This window comes from Gorilla gorilla, chromosome Y, assembly GCF_029281585.2.
Source record: "Gorilla gorilla gorilla isolate KB3781 chromosome Y, NHGRI_mGorGor1-v2.1_pri, whole genome shotgun sequence".
Lineage (NCBI taxonomy): Eukaryota > Metazoa > Chordata > Mammalia > Primates > Hominidae > Gorilla > Gorilla gorilla.
In genome coordinates this window covers 40,795,030-40,813,309 of record NC_073248.2, presented here as the reverse complement: position 1 = coordinate 40,813,309, position 18,280 = coordinate 40,795,030, and positions in this window count along the sequence as shown.

Sequence of the window (18,280 nt, the reverse complement as noted above, 5' to 3'; positions counted from 1 at the left end):
TTCCATTCCATTCCGTTCCGTTCCTTTCTGTTCCGTTCCGTTCCGTTCTACTCGGGTTGATTCCATTCTATTCCATTCCATTCCATTCCATTCGACTCCATTCCATTCCATTCCATTCCGTTCTACTCGGGTTGATCATTCCATTCCATTCCATTCCATTCCATTCCATTAAATTCTATTCCATTGCATTCCATTCCATTCCATTCCATTCCATTCCATTCCATTCCATTCCATTCCACTCCATTCCATTCCATTCCATTCCATTCCATTCCATTCCATTCCATTCCATTCCATTCCATTCCATTCTACTCGGGTTGATTCCTTTCTATTCCATTCCATTCGATTCGATTCCGTTGGATTCCATTCCATTCCATTCCATTCCATTCCATTCCGTTCTACTCGGATTGATTCCATTCCATTCCATTCCATTCTATTCGATTCCATTCGATTCCATTCCTTTCCATTCCATTCCATACCGTTCCATTCCATTCCATTCCAATCCATTCCATAATTCTCAGGTTGATTCCATTGCATTCCATTCAATTCCATTCCATTCCAATCCATTCCATTCCATTCCATTCCATTCCATTCCAATCCATTCCATTCCGTTCCACTCGTGTTGATTCCATTCCTTTCCATTCCGTTCCGTTCCGTTCGGTTCCTTTCCGTTCTACTCGGGTTGATTCCATTCTATTCCATTCCATTCCATTCCATTCCGTTCCATTCCATTCCATTCCATTCCATTCCATTCCATTCCCTTCTACTCGGGTTCATTCCATTCTATTCCATTCCATTCAATTCGATTCCATTCCATTCCATTCCATTCCATTCCATTCCATTCCATTCCATTCCATTCCATTCCATTCCACTCGGGTTGATTCCATTCTCCTCCATTCGATGCCATTCGATTCCATTCGATTCCATTCGATTCCATTCCATTCCATTCCATTCCATTCCATTCCATTCCAATCCATTCTATTCCATTGAATTCCATTCCATTCCATTGCATTCCATTCCATTCCATTCCGTTCCGTTCTACTCGTGTTGATTCCATTCCATTGCATTCCATTCCATTCCATTCCATTCCATTCCATTCCATTCCATTCCATTGCATTCCATTCCAATCCATTCCATTCTACTCGGGTGGTTTCCATTCCATTCCATTCCATTCCATTCCTTTCCATTCCATTCCATTCCATTCCATTCCATTCCATTCCATTCCAATCCATTCTATTCTACTAGGTTTGATTCCATTCCATTCCATTCCATTCCATTCCATTCCACTCCATTCCATTCCATTCCATTCCATTCCATTCCATTCCACTCAATTCCATTCCATTCCATTCCATTCCGTTCTACTTGTGATGATTCCATTCCATTCCGTTCCGTTCCGTTCCGTTCTGTTCCTTTCCGTTCTACTCGGGTTGATTCCATTCTATTCCATTCCATTCCATTCCATTCCATTTCTTTCCATTCCATTCCACTCGTGTTGATCATTCCATTCCATTCCATTCCATTCCATTCCATTCCATTCCATTCCATTCCATTCCATTCCATTCCATTCCATTCCATTCTACTCGGGTTGATTCCATTCTATTCCTTTCCATTCCATTCGATTCCATTCGATTCCATTCCATTCGATTCCATTCGATTCCATTCCATTCCATTCCATTCCATTCCATTCCATTCCATTCCATTCCATTCCATACCATTCCATTCCATTCCGTTATACTCGGGTTGTTTCCATTCCATTCCATTCCATTCCGTTCCGTTCCGTTCCATTCTACTCGGTTTGATTCCATTCTATTCCAATCCATTCCATTCCATTCCATTCCATTCCATTCCATTCCATTCCATTCCATTCCATTTCATTACGTTCTACTCGGGTTGATCATTCCATTCCATTCTATCCCATTCCATTCCATTCCATTCCATTCCATTCCATTCCATTCCATTCCATTCCATTCCATTCCATTCCATTCCAATCCATTCCATTCTACTCGGGTTGTTTCCATTCCATTCCATTCCATTCCATTCCATTCCATTCCATTCCATTCCATTCCATTCTACTCGGGTTGATTCCATTCTATTCCATTCCATTCCATTCGATTCCATTCGATTCCATTCCATTCCATTCCATTACATTCCGTTCTACTCAGGTTGATTCCATTCCATTCCATTCCATTTCTTTCCATTCCATTACACTCGTGTTGATCATTCCATTCCATTCCATTCCATTCCATTCCATTCCATTCCATTCCATTCCATTCCATTCCATTCCATTCCATTCCATTCCATTCTACTCGGGTTGATTCCATTCTATTCCTTTCCATTCCATTCGATTCCATTCGATTCCATTCCATTCGATTCCATTCGATTCCATTCCATTCCATTCCATTCCATTCCATTCCATTCCATACCATTCCATTCCATTCCGTTATACTCGGGTTGTTTCCATTCCATTCCATTCCATTCCGTTCCGTTCCGTTCCGTTCTACTCGGTTTGATTCCATTCTATTCCAATCCATTCCATTCCATTCCATTCCATTCCATTCCATTCCATTCCATTCCATTTCATTACTTTCTACTCGGGTTGATCATTCCATTCCATTCCATCCCATTCCATTCCATTCCATTCCATTCCATTCCATTCCATTCCATTCCATTCCATTCCATTCCATTCCGTTCCATTCCGTTCCATTCCACTCCATTCCGTTCCATTCCATTCCATTCTATTCCATTCCGTTCTACTCGGGTTGATTCCATTGAGTTCCGTTCCGTCCCGTCCCATCCCGTCCCGTCCCGTCCCGTGCAGTGCCGTTATACTCGGGGTGATTCCATTCCATTCCGTTCTGTTCCTTTCCGTTCCGTCCCATTCTGTTCCACTTGGGTTAGTCAATTCCATTCTATTCTATTCCATTCCATTCCTTTCCATTCCATTCCATTCTACTCTGGTTGATTCCATGCCGTTCCGTTCCGTTCCATTCCGTCCGATCCCGACCCGTCCCTTCCCGTCTCGTCCCTTCCCATCCCGTTCCCTTCTGCTCGGGTTGATTCCTTTGAATTCCGTTCAGTTCCTTTCCGTTCCGTTCCATTCCATTCCACGCGGGTTGATTCAATTCCATTCTATTACATTGAATTCCATTCCATTCCATTCCATTCCTTTCTACTCGGGTTGATCATTCCATTCCATTCCATTCCATTCCATTCCATTCCATTCCATTCCATTCCGTTCCATTCCATTCCATTCCTTTCTACTCGGGTTGATCATTCCATTCCATTCAATTCCATTCGATTCCATTCCATTCCATTCCATTCCATTCCATTCCATTCCATTCCATTCCATTCCATTCCATTCTATTCTATTTAATTCCATTCCACTCCATTCCAGTTCATTCCATTCCATTCCATTCCATTCCATACCATTCCGTTCTATTCGGGTTGATTTCCATTCCATTCCATTCCATTCCATTAAATTCTATTCCATTGCATTCCATTCCATTCCATTCCATTCCATTCCATTCCATTCCATTCCACTCCATTCCATTCCATTCCATTCCATTCCAATCCATTCCATTCCATTCCATTCCATTCCATTCCATTCTACTCGGGTTGATTCCTTTCTATTCCATTCCATTCGATTCGATTCCGTTGGATTCCATTCCATTCCATTCCATTCAATTCCATTCCGTTCTACTCGGGTTGATTCCATTCCATTCCATTCCATTCTATTCGATTCCATTCGATTCCATTCCTTTCCATTCCATTCCATACCATTCCATTCCATTCCATTCCAATCCATTCCATAATTCTCAGGTTGATTCCATTGCATTCCATTCAATTCCATTCCATTCCAATCCATTCCATTCCATTCCATTCCATTCCATTCCAATCCATTCCATTCCGTTCCACTCGTGTTGATTCCATTCCTTTCCATTCCGTTCCGTTCCGTTCGGTTCCTTTCCGTTCTACTCGGGTTGATTCCATTCTATTCCATTCCATTCCATTCCATTCCATTCCCTTCTACTCGGGTTCATTCCATTCTATTCCATTCCATTCAATTCGATTCCATTCCATTCCATTCCATTCCATTCCATTCCATTCCATTCCATTCCATTCCATTCCACTCGGGTTGATTCCATTCTCCTCCATTCGATGCCATTCGATTCCATTCGATTCCATTCGATTCCATTCCATTCCATTCCATTCCATTCCATTCCATTCCAATCCATTCTATTCCATTGAATTCCATTCCATTCCATTGCATTCCATTCCATTCCATTCCGTTCCGTTCTACTCGTGTTGATTCCATTCCATTGCATTCCATTCCATTCCATTCCATTCCATTCCATTCCATTCCATTGCATTCCATTCCAATCCATTCCATTCTACTCAGGTGGTTTCCATTCCATTCCATTCCATTCCATTCCTTTCCATTCCATTCCATTCCATTCCATTCCATTCCATTCCAATCCATTCTATTCTACTAGGTTTGATTCCATTCCATTCCATTCCATTCCATTCCATTCCATTCCATTCCATTCCATTCCATTCCATTCCATTCCATTCCACTCAATTCCATTCCATTCCACTCCATTCCGTTCTACTTGTGATGATTCCATTCCATTCCGTTCCGTTCCGTTCCGTTCTGTTCCTTTCCGTTCTACTCGGGTTGATTCCATTCTATTCCATTCCATTCCATTCCATTCCATTCCATTTCTTTCCATTCCATTCCACTCGTGTTGATCATTCCATTCCATTCCATTCCATTCCATTCCATTCCATTCCATTCCATTCTATTCCATTCCATTCCATTCCATTCCATTCCATTCTACTGGGGTTGATTCCATTCTATTCCTTTCCATTCCATTCGATTCCATTCGATTCCATTCCATTCGATTCCATTCGATTCCATTCCATTCCATTCCATTCCATTCCATTCCATTCCATACCATTCCATTCCATTCCGTTATACTCGGGTTGTTTCCATTCCATTCCATTCCATTCCGTTCCGTTCCGTTCCATTCTACTCGGTTTGATTCCATTCTATTCCAATCCATTCCATTCCATTCCATTCCATTCCATTCCATTCCATTCCATTCCATTTCATTACGTTCTACTCGGGTTGATCATTCCATTCCATTCCATCCCATTCCATTCCATTCCATTCCATTCCATTCCATTCCATTCCATTCCATTCCATTCCATTCCATTCCATTCCATTCCAATCCATTCCATTCTACTCGGGTTGTTTCCATTCCATTCCATTCCATTCCATTCCATTCCATTCCATTCCATTCTACTCGGGTTGATTCCATTCTATTCCATTCCATTCCATTCGATTCCATTCGATTCCATTCCATTCCATTCCATTACATTCCGTTCTACTCAGGTTGATTCCATTCCATTCCATTCCATTTCTTTCCATTCCATTACACTCGTGTTGATCATTCCATTCCATTCCATTCCATTCCATTCCATTCCATTCCATTCCATTCCATTCCATTCCATTCCATTCCATTCCATTCCATTCTACTCGGGTTGATTCCATTCTATTCCTTTCCATTCCATTCGATTCCATTCGATTCCATTCCATTCGATTCCATTCGATTCCATTCCATTCCATTCCATTCCATTCCATTCCATTCCATTCCATACCATTCCATTCCATTCCGTTATACTCGGGTTGTTTCCATTCCATTCCATTCCATTCCGTTCCGTTCCGTTCCGTTCTACTCGGTTTGATTCCATTCTATTCCAATCCATTCCATTCCATTCCATTCCATTCCATTCCATTCCATTCCATTCCATTCCATTCCATTTCATTACTTTCTACTCGGGTTGATCATTCCATTCCATTCCATCCCATTCCATTCCATTCCATTCCATTCCATTCCATTCCATTCCATTCCATTCCGTTCCATTCCACTCCATTCCGTTCCATTCCATTCCATTCTATTCCATTCCGTTCTACTCGGGTTGATTCCATTGAGTTCCGTTCCGTCCCGTCCCATCCCGTCCCGTCCCGTCCCGTGCAGTGCCGTTATACTCGGGGTGATTCCATTCCATTCCGTTCTGTTCCTTTCCGTTCCGTCCCATTCTGTTCCACTTGGGTTGATTCAATTCCATTCTATTCTATTCCATTCCATTCCTTTCCATTCCATTCCATTCTACTCTGGTTGATTCCATGCCGTTCCGTTCCGTTCCATTCCGTCCCATCCCGACCCGTCCCTTCCCGTCTCGTCCCTTCCCATCCCGTTCCCTTCTGCTCGGGTTGATTCCTTTGAATTCCGTTCAGTTCCTTTCCGATCCGTTCCATTCCATTCCACGCGGGTTGATTCAATTCCATTCTATTACATTGAATTCCATTCCATTCCATTCCATTCCATTCTACTCGGATTGATTCCAATCCATTCCATTCCATTCTAGTCCATTCCAATCCATTCCATTCTACTCGGGTTGATTCCATTCCATTCCATTCCATTCCATTCCATTCCATTCCATTCCATTCCATTCCATTCCATTCCTTCCGATTCCATTCCATTCCATTCCATTCCATTCCATTCCATTCCATTCCATTTCATTCCATTCCATTCCATTCCGTTAAATTCCATTCCATTCCATTCCATTCCATTCCATTCTACTCGGGTTGATTCCATTCTATTCCATTCCATTCCATTCGATTCCATTCGATTCCATTCCATTCCATTCCATTACATTCCGTTCTACTCAGGTTGATTCCATTCCATTCCATTCCATTCCGTTCCATTCCGTTCCATTGTACTCGGTTGATTCCGTTCTATTCCATTCCATTCCATTGCATTCCATTCCAATCCATTCCATTCCATTCCATTCCATTCCATTCCGTTCTACTCGGGTTGATCATTCCATTCCATTCCATTCCATTCCTTTCCATTCCACTCCATTGCATTCCATTCCATTCCATTCCATTCCATTCCATTCCATTCCTTTCCATTCCATTCCATTCCATTCCATTCTTTCTACTCGGGTTGATCATTCCATTCCATTCCATTCCATTCCATTCCATTCCGTTCCATTCCATTCAATTCTTTCTACTCGGGTTGATCATTCCATTCCATTCCATTCCATTCGATTCCATTCCATTCCATTCCATTCCAATCCATTCCATATTTCTCGGGTTGATTCCATTGCATTCCATTCCATTCCATTCCCTTCCATTCCATTCCATTCCATTCCAATCCATTCCATTCCGTGCCACTCGTGTTGATTCCATTCCTTTCCATTCCGTTCGGTTCCGTTCCCTTCTACTCGGGTTGATTCCATTCTATTCCATTCCATTCCATTCCATTCCGTTCCATTCCATTCCATTCCATTCCATTCCATTCCATTCCATTCCATTCCATTCCATTCCATTCCATTCCACTCGGGTTGATTCCATTCTCTTCCATTCGATTGCATTCGATTCCATTCGATTCCATTCGATTCCATTCCATTCCATTCCAATCCATTCTATTCCATTGTATTCCATTCCATTCCATTGCATTCCATTCCATTCCATTCCATTCCGTTCTTCTCGTGTTGATTCCATTCCATTCCATTCCATTCCATTCCATTCCATTCCATTCCATTCCATTCCAATCCATTCCATTCTACTCGGGTTGTTTCCATTCCATTCCATTCCATTCCATTCCATTCCATTCCATTCCATTCCATTCCATTCCATTCCATTCCAATCCATTCTATTCTACTATGTTTGATTCCTTTCCATTCCATTCCATTCCATTCCATTCCATTCCATTCCATTCCATTCCACTCAATTCCATTCCATTCCATTCCATTCCGTTCTACTCGTGATGATTCCATTCCATTCCGTTCCGTTCCGTTCCGTTCCGTTCCTTTCCGTTCTACTCGGGTTGATTCCATTCTATTCCATTCCATTCCATTCCATTCCATTTCTTTCCATTCCATTCCACTCGTGTTGATCATTCCATTCCATTCCATTCCATTCCATTCCATTCCGTTCCATTCCATTCCATTCTATTCCATTCCATTCCATTCCATTCCATTCCATTCCATTCCATTCCATTCCATTCCATTCTACTCGGGTTGATTCCATTCTATTCCTTTCCATTCCATTCGATTCCATTCGATTCCATTCCATTCCATTCCATTCCATTCCATTCCAAACCGTTCCATTACATTCCGTTCTACTCGGGTTGATTCCATTCCATTCCATTCCATTCCATTCCGTTCCATTCCGTTCCGTTCTACTCGGGTTGATTCCATTCTATTCCATTCCATTCCATTCCATTCCATTCCATTCCATTCCATTCCATTCCATTCCATTCCATTCCATTCCGTTCTACTCGGGTTGATCATTCCATTCTATTCCATTCCATTCCATTCTATTCCATTCCATTCCATTCCATTCCATTCCATTCCATTCCATTCCACTCCATTCCATTCCATTCCATTCCATTCTATTCCATTCCGTTCTACTCGGGTTGATTCCATTGAGTTCCTTTCCGTCCCGTCCCATCCCGTCCAATCCCGTCCCGTGCAGTGCCGTTATACTCGGGGTGATTCCATTCCATTCCGTTCAGTTCCTTTCCGTTCCGTCCCATTCTGTTCCACTTGGGTTGATTCAATTCCATTCTATTCTATTCCATTCCATTCCTTTCCAATCCATTCCATTCTACTTGGGTTGATTCCATGCCGTTCCGTTCCGTTCCATTCCATCTGATCCCGACCCGTCCCTTCCCGTCTCGTCCCATCCCATCCCGTTCCCTTCTGCTCGGGTTGATTCCTTTGAATTCCGTTCAGTTCCTTTCCGTTCCGTTCCATTCCGTTCCACGCGGGTTGATTCAATTCCATTCTATTACATTGAATTCCATTCCATTCCATTCCATTCCATTTTACTCGGATTGATTCCAATCCATTCCATTCCATTCTAGTCCATTCCAATCCATTCCATTCTACTCGGGTTGATTCCGTTCCATTCCATTCCATTCCATTCCATTCCATTCCATTCCATTCCATTCCATTCCATTCCATTCCATTCCATTCCGTTAAATTCCATTCCATTCCATTCCATTCTACTCGCGTTGATTCCATTCTATTCCATTCCATTCCATTCGATTCCATTCGATTCCATTCCATTCCATTACATTCCATTACATTCCGTTCTACTCAGGTTGATTCCATTCCATTCCATTCCATTCCGTTCCGTTCCGTTCCGTTCTACTCGGGTTGATTCCGTTCTATTCCATTCCATTCCATTCCATTCCATTCCAATCCATTCCATTCCATTCTATGCCATTCCATTCCGTTCTACTCGGGTTGATCATTCCATTCCATTCCATTCCATTCCATTCCACTCCATTCCATTCCATTCCATTCCATTCCATTCCATTCCATTCCTTTCCATTCCATTCCATTCCATTCCTTTCTTTCTACTCGGGTTGATCATTCCATTCCATTCCATTCCATTCCATTCCATTCCATTCCATTCCACTCCATTCTATTCCAATCCATTCCATTCCATTCCATTCCATTCCATTCCATTCCATCCCATTCCATTCCATTCCATTCCATTCCATTCCATTCCATTCCATTCCATTCCATTCCATTCCATTCCATTCCATTCCAATCCATTCCATTCTACTCGGGTTGTTTCCATTCCATTCCATTCCATTCCATTCCATTCCATTCCATTCCATTCCATTCTACTCGGGTTGATTCCATTCTATTCCATTCCATTCCATTCGATTCCATTCGATTCCATTCCATTCCATTCCATTACATTCCGTTCTACTCAGGTTGATTCCATTCCATTCCATTCCATTTCTTTCCATTCCATTACACTCGTGTTGATCATTCCATTCCATTCCATTCCATTCCATTCCATTCCATTCCATTCCATTCCATTCCATTCCATTCCATTCCATTCCATTCCATTCCATTCCATTCCATTCCATTCTACTCGGGTTGATTCCATTCTATTCCTTTCCATTCCATTCGATTCCATTCGATTCCATTCCATTCGATTCCATTCGATTCCATTCCATTCCATTCCATTCCATTCCATTCCATTCCATTCCATACCATTCCATTCCATTCCGTTATACTCGGGTTGTTTCCATTCCATTCCATTCCATTCCGTTCCGTTCCGTTCCGTTCTACTCGGTTTGATTCCATTCTATTCCAATCCATTCCATTCCATTCCATTCCATTCCATTCCATTCCATTCCATTCCATTTCATTACTTTCTACTCGGGTTGATCATTCCATTCCATTCCATCCCATTCCATTCCATTCCATTCCATTCCATTCCATTCCATTCCATTCCATTCCGTTCCATTCCACTCCATTCCGTTCCATTCCATTCCATTCTATTCCATTCCGTTCTACTCGGGTTGATTCCATTGAGTTCCGTTCCGTCCCGTCCCATCCCGTCCCGTCCCGTCCCGTGCAGTGCCGTTATACTCGGGGTGATTCCATTCCATTCCGTTCTGTTCCTTTCCGTTCCGTCCCATTCTGTTCCACTTGGGTTGATTCAATTCCATTCTATTCTATTCCATTCCATTCCTTTCCATTCCATTCCATTCTACTCTGGTTGATTCCATGCCGTTCCGTTCCGTTCCATTCCGTCCCATCCCGACCCGTCCCTTCCCGTCTCGTCCCTTCCCATCCCGTTCCCTTCTGCTCGGGTTGATTCCTTTGAATTCCGTTCAGTTCCTTTCCGATCCGTTCCATTCCATTCCACGCGGGTTGATTCAATTCCATTCTATTACATTGAATTCCATTCCATTCCATTCCATTCCATTCTACTCGGATTGATTCCAATCCATTCCATTCCATTCTAGTCCATTCCAATCCATTCCATTCTACTCGGGTTGATTCCATTCCATTCCATTCCATTCCATTCCATTCCATTCCATTCCATTCCATTCCTTCCGATTCCATTCCATTCCATTCCATTCCATTCCATTCCATTCCATTCCATTTCATTCCATTCCATTCCATTCCGTTAAATTCCATTCCATTCCATTCCATTCCATTCCATTCTACTCGGGTTGATTCCATTCTATTCCATTCCATTCCATTCGATTCCATTCGATTCCATTCCATTCCATTCCATTACATTCCGTTCTACTCAGGTTGATTCCATTCCATTCCATTCCATTCCGTTCCATTCCGTTCCATTGTACTCGGTTGATTCCGTTCTATTCCATTCCATTCCATTGCATTCCATTCCAATCCATTCCATTCCATTCCATTCCATTCCATTCCGTTCTACTCGGGTTGATCATTCCATTCCATTCCATTCCATTCCTTTCCATTCCACTCCATTGCATTCCATTCCATTCCATTCCATTCCATTCCATTCCATTCCTTTCCATTCCATTCCATTCCATTCCATTCTTTCTACTCGGGTTGATCATTCCATTCCATTCCATTCCATTCCATTCCATTCCGTTCCATTCCATTCAATTCTTTCTACTCGGGTTGATCATTCCATTCCATTCCATTCCATTCGATTCCATTCCATTCCATTCCATTCCAATCCATTCCATATTTCTCGGGTTGATTCCATTGCATTCCATTCCATTCCATTCCCTTCCATTCCATTCCATTCCATTCCAATCCATTCCATTCCGTGCCACTCGTGTTGATTCCATTCCTTTCCATTCCGTTCGGTTCCGTTCCCTTCTACTCGGGTTGATTCCATTCTATTCCATTCCATTCCATTCCATTCCGTTCCATTCCATTCCATTCCATTCCATTCCATTCCATTCCATTCCATTCCATTCCATTCCATTCCATTCCACTCGGGTTGATTCCATTCTCTTCCATTCGATTGCATTCGATTCCATTCGATTCCATTCGATTCCATTCCATTCCATTCCAATCCATTCTATTCCATTGTATTCCATTCCATTCCATTGCATTCCATTCCATTCCATTCCATTCCGTTCTACTCGTGTTGATTCCATTCCATTCCATTCCATTCCATTCCATTCCATTCCATTCCATTCCATTCCAATCCATTCCATTCTACTCGGGTTGTTTCCATTCCATTCCATTCCATTCCATTCCATTCCATTCCATTCCATTCCATTCCATTCCAATCCATTCTATTCTACTATGTTTGATTCCTTTCCATTCCATTCCATTCCATTCCATTCCATTCCATTCCATTCCATTCCATTCCATTCCATTCCACTCAATTCCATTCCATTCCATTCCATTCCGTTCTACTCGTGATGATTCCATTCCATTCCGTTCCGTTCCGTTCCGTTCCGTTCCTTTCCGTTCTACTCGGGTTGATTCCATTCTATTCCATTCCATTCCATTCCATTCCATTTCTTTCCATTCCATTCCACTCGTGTTGATCATTCCATTCCATTCCATTCCATTCCGTTCCATTCCATTCCATTCTATTCCATTCCATTCCATTCCATTCCATTCCATTCCATTCCATTCCATTCCATTCCATTCCATTCTACTCGGGTTGATTCCATTCTATTCCTTTCCATTCCATTCGATTCCATTCGATTCCATTCCATTCCATTCCATTCCATTCCATTCCAAACCGTTCCATTACATTCCGTTCTACTCGGGTTGATTCCATTCCATTCCATTCCATTCCATTCCGTTCCATTCCGTTCCGTTCTACTCGGGTTGATTCCATTCTATTCCATTCCATTCCATTCCATTCCATTCCATTCCATTCCATTCCATTCCATTCCATTCCATTCCATTCCGTTCTACTCGGGTTGATCATTCCATTCTATTCCATTCCATTCCATTCTATTCCATTCCATTCCATTCCATTCCATTCCATTCCATTCCATTCCATTCCATTCCATTCCACTCCATTCCATTCCATTCCATTCCATTCTATTCCATTCCGTTCTACTCGGGTTGATTCCATTGAGTTCCTTTCCGTCCCGTCCCATCCCGTCCAATCCCGTCCCGTGCAGTGCCGTTATACTCGGGGTGATTCCATTCCATTCCGTTCAGTTCCTTTCCGTTCCGTCCCATTCTGTTCCACTTGGGTTGATTCAATTCCATTCTATTCTATTCCATTCCATTCCTTTCCAATCCATTCCATTCTACTTGGGTTGATTCCATGCCGTTCCGTTCCGTTCCATTCCATCTGATCCCGACCCGTCCCTTCCCGTCTCGTCCCATCCCATCCCGTTCCCTTCTGCTCGGGTTGATTCCTTTGAATTCCGTTCAGTTCCTTTCCGTTCCGTTCCATTCCGTTCCACGCGGGTTGATTCAATTCCATTCTATTACATTGAATTCCATTCCATTCCATTCCATTCCATTTTACTCGGATTGATTCCAATCCATTCCATTCCATTCTAGTCCATTCCAATCCATTCCATTCTACTCGGGTTGATTCCGTTCCATTCCATTCCATTCCATTCCATTCCATTCCATTCCATTCCATTCCATTCCATTCCATTCCATTCCATACCATTCCATTCCGTTAAATTCCATTCCATTCCATTCCATTCTACTCGCGTTGATTCCATTCTATTCCATTCCATTCCATTCGATTCCATTCGATTCCATTCCATTCCATTACATTCCATTACATTCCGTTCTACTCAGGTTGATTCCATTCCATTCCATTCCATTCCGTTCCGTTCCGTTCCGTTCTACTCGGGTTGATTCCGTTCTATTCCATTCCATTCCATTCCATTCCATTCCAATCCATTCCATTCCATTCTATGCCATTCCATTCCGTTCTACTCGGGTTGATCATTCCATTCCATTCCATTCCATTCCATTCCACTCCATTCCATTCCATTCCATTCCATTCCATTCCATTCCATTCCTTTCCATTCCATTCCATTCCATTCCTTTCTTTCTACTCGGGTTGATCATTCCATTCCATTCCATTCCATTCCATTCCATTCCATTCCACTCCATTCTATTCCAATCCATTCCATTCCATTCCATTCCATTCCATTCCATTCCATTCCATTCCATTCCATTTCATTACGTTCTACTCGGGTTGATCATTCCATTCCATTCCATCCCATTCCATTCCATTCCATTCCATTCCATTCCATTCCATTCCATTCCATTCCGTTCCATTCCACTCCATTCCGTTCCATTCCATTCCATTCTATTCCATTCCGTTCTACTCGGGTTGATTCCATTGAGTTCCGTTCCGTCCCGTCCCATCCCGTCCCGTCCCGTCCCGTGCAGTGCCGTTATACTCGGGGTGATTCCATTCCATTCCGTTCTGTTCCTTTCCGTTCCGTCCCATTCTGTTCCACTTGGGTTGATTCAATTCCATTCTATTCTATTCCATTCCATTCCTTTCCATTCCATTCCATTCTACTCTGGTTGATTCCATGCCGTTCCGTTCCGTTCCATTACGTCCGATCCCGACCCGTCCCTTCCCGTCTCGTCCCTTCCCATCCCGTTCCCTTCTGCTCGGGTTGATTCCTTTGAATTCCGTTCAGTTCCTTTCCGTTCCGTTCCATTCCATTCCACGCGGGTTGATTCAATTCCATTCTATTACATTGAATTCCATTCCATTCCATTCCATTCCATTCTACTCGGATTGATTCCAATCCATTCCATTCCATTCTAGTCCATTCCAATCCATTCCATTCTACTCGGGTTGATTCCATTCCATTCCATTCCATTCCATTCCATTCCATTCCATTCCATTCCATTCCATTCCTTCCGATTCCATTCCATTCCATTCCATTCCATTCCATTCCATTCCATTCCATTTCATTCCATTCCATTCCATTCCGTTAAATTCCATTCCATTCCATTCCATTCCATTCCATTCTACTCGGGTTGATTCCATTCTATTCCATTCCATTCCATTCGATTCCATTCGATTCCATTCCATTCCATTCCATTACATTCCGTTCTACTCAGGTTGATTCCATTCCATTCCATTCCATTCCGTTCCATTCCGTTCCATTGTACTCGGTTGATTCCGTTCTATTCCATTCCATTCCATTGCATTCCATTCCAATCCATTCCATTCCATTCCATTCCATTCCATTCCGTTCTACTCGGGTTGATCATTCCATTCCATTCCATTCCATTCCTTTCCATTCCACTCCATTGCATTCCATTCCATTCCATTCCATTCCATTCCATTCCATTCCTTTCCATTCCATTCCATTCCATTCCATTCTTTCTACTCGGGTTGATCATTCCATTCCATTCCATTCCATTCCATTCCATTCCATTCCATTCCGTTCCATTCCATTCAATTCTTTCTACTCGGGTTGATCATTCCATTCCATTCCATTCCATTCGATTCCATTCCATTCCATTCCATTCCAATCCATTCCATATTTCTCGGGTTGATTCCATTGCATTCCATTCCATTCCATTCCCTTCCATTCCATTCCATTCCATTCCAATCCATTCCATTCCGTGCCACTCGTGTTGATTCCATTCCTTTCCATTCCGTTCCGTTACGTTCGGTTCCGTTCCCTTCTACTCGGGTTGATTCCATTCTATTCCATTCCATTCCATTCAATTCCGTTCCATTCCATTCCATTCCATTCCATTCCATTCCATTCCATTCCATTCCATTCCATTCCATTCCATTCCTTTCCATTCCACTCGGGTTGATTCCATTCTCTTCCATTCGATTGCATTCGATTCCATTCGATTCCATTCGATTCCATTCCATTCCATTCCAATCCATTCTATTCCATTGTATTCCATTCCATTCCATTGCATTCCATTCCATTCCATTCCATTCCGTTCTACTCGTTTTGATTCCATTCCATTCCATTCCATTCCATTCCATTCCATTCCATTCCATTCCATTCCATTCCAATCCATTCCATTCTACTCGGGTTGTTTCCATTCCATTCCATTCCATTCCATTCCATTCCATTCCATTCCATTCCAATCCATTCTATTCTACTATGTTTGATTCCTTTCCATTCCATTCCATTCCATTCCATTCCATTCCATTCCATTCCATTCCATTCCATTCCATTCCATTCCACTCAATTCCATTCCATTCCATTCCATTCCGTTCTACTCGTGATGATTCCATTCCATTCCGTTCCGTTCCGTTCCGTTCCGTTCCTTTCCGTTCTACTCGGGTTGATTCCATTCTATTCCATTCCATTCCATTCCATTCCATTTCTTTCCATTCCATTCCACTCGTGTTGATCATTCCATTCCATTCCATTCCATTCCATCCCATTCCGTTCCATTCCATTCCATTCCATTCCATTCCATTCCATTCCATTCCATTCCATTCCATTCCATTCCATTCCATTCCATTCTACTCGGGTTGATTCCATTCTATTCCTTTCCATTCCATTCGATTCCATTCGATTCCATTCCATTCCATTCCATTCCATTCCATTCCAAACCGTTCCATTACATTCCGTTCTACTCGGGTTGATTCCATTCCATTCCATTCCATTCCATTCCGTTCCATTCCGTTCCGTTCTACTCGGGTTGATTCCATTCTATTCCATTCCATTCCATTCCATTCCATTCCATTCCATTCCATTCCATTCCATTCCATTCCATTCCGTTCTACTCGGGTTGATCATTCCATTCTATTCCATTCCATTCCATTCTATTCCATTGCATTCCATTCCATTCCATTCCATTCCATTCCATTCCATTCCATTCCATTCCATTCCACTCCATTCCATTCCATTCCATTCCATTCTATTCCATTCCGTTCTACTCGGGTTGATTCCATTGAGTTCCTTTCCGTCCCGTCCCATCCCGTCCCATCCCGTCCCGTGCAGTGCCGTTATACTCGGGGTGATTCCATTCCATTCCGTTCAGTTCCTTTCCGTTCCGTCCCATTCTGTTCCACTTGGGTTGATTCAATTCCATTCTATTCTATTCCATTCCATTCCTTTCCAATCCATTCCATTCTACTTGGGTTGATTCCATGCCGTTCCGTTCCGTTCCATTCCATCTGATCCCGACCCGTCCCTTCCCGTCTCGTCCCTTCCCATCCCGTTCCCTTCTGCTCGGGTTGATTCCTTTGAATTCCGTTCAGTTCCTTTCCGTTCCGTTCCATTCCGTTCCACGCGGGTTGATTCAATTCCATTCTATTACATTGAATTCCATTCCATTCCATTCCATTCCATTTTACTCGGATTGATTCCAATCCATTCCATTCCATTCTAGTCCATTCCAATCCATTCCATTCTACTCGGGTTGATTCCGTTCCATTCCATTCCATTCCATTCCATTCCATTCCATTCCATTCCATTCCATTCCATTCCATTCCATTCCGTTAAATTCCATTCCATTCCATTCCATTCTACTCGCGTTGATTCCATTCTATTCCATTCCATTCCATTCGATTCCATTCGATTCCATTCCATTCCATTACATTCCTTTACATTCCGTTCTACTCAGGTTGATTCCATTCCATTCCATTCCATTCCGTTCCGTTCCGTTCCGTTCTACTCGGGTTGATTCCGTTCTATTCCATTCCATTCCATTCCATTCCATTCCAATCCATTCCATTCCATTCTATGCCATTCCATTCCGTTCTACTCGGGTTGATCATTCCATTCCATTCCATTCCATTCCATTCCATTCCACTCCATTCCATTCCATTCCATTCCATTCCATTCCATTCCATTCCTTTCCATTCCATTCCATTCCATTCCTTTCTTTCTACTCGGGTTGATCATTCCATTCCATTCCATTCCATTCCATTCCATTCCATTCCATTCCATTCCGTTCCATTCCATTCCATTCTTTCTACTCGGGTTGATCATTCCATTCCATTCCATTCCATTCCATTCCATTCCATTCCATTCCCTTCCTTTCCTTTCGATTCCATTCCATTCCATTCAATTTCATTCCAATCCATTCCATTCTACTCGGGTTGATTCCATTCCATTCCATTCCATTCCATTCCATTCCATTCCATTCCATTCCATTCCATTCCATTCCATTCCATTCTATTCTATTGAATTCCATTCCATTCCATTCCATTCCATTCCATTCCATTCCATTCCACTCCATTCCATTCCATACCATTCCGATCTATTCGGGTTGATTTCCATTCCATTCCATTCCGTTCCATTAAATTCTATGCCATTGCATTCCATTCCATTCTATTCCATTCCATTCCATTCCATTCCATTCCATTCCATTCCATTCCATTCCACTCCATTCCATTCCATTCCATTCCATTCCATTCCATTCCATTCCAATCCATTCCATTCTGTGCCACTCGTGTTGATTCCATTCCTTTCCATTCCGTTCCGATCCGTTCGGTTCCGTTCCGTTCTTCTCG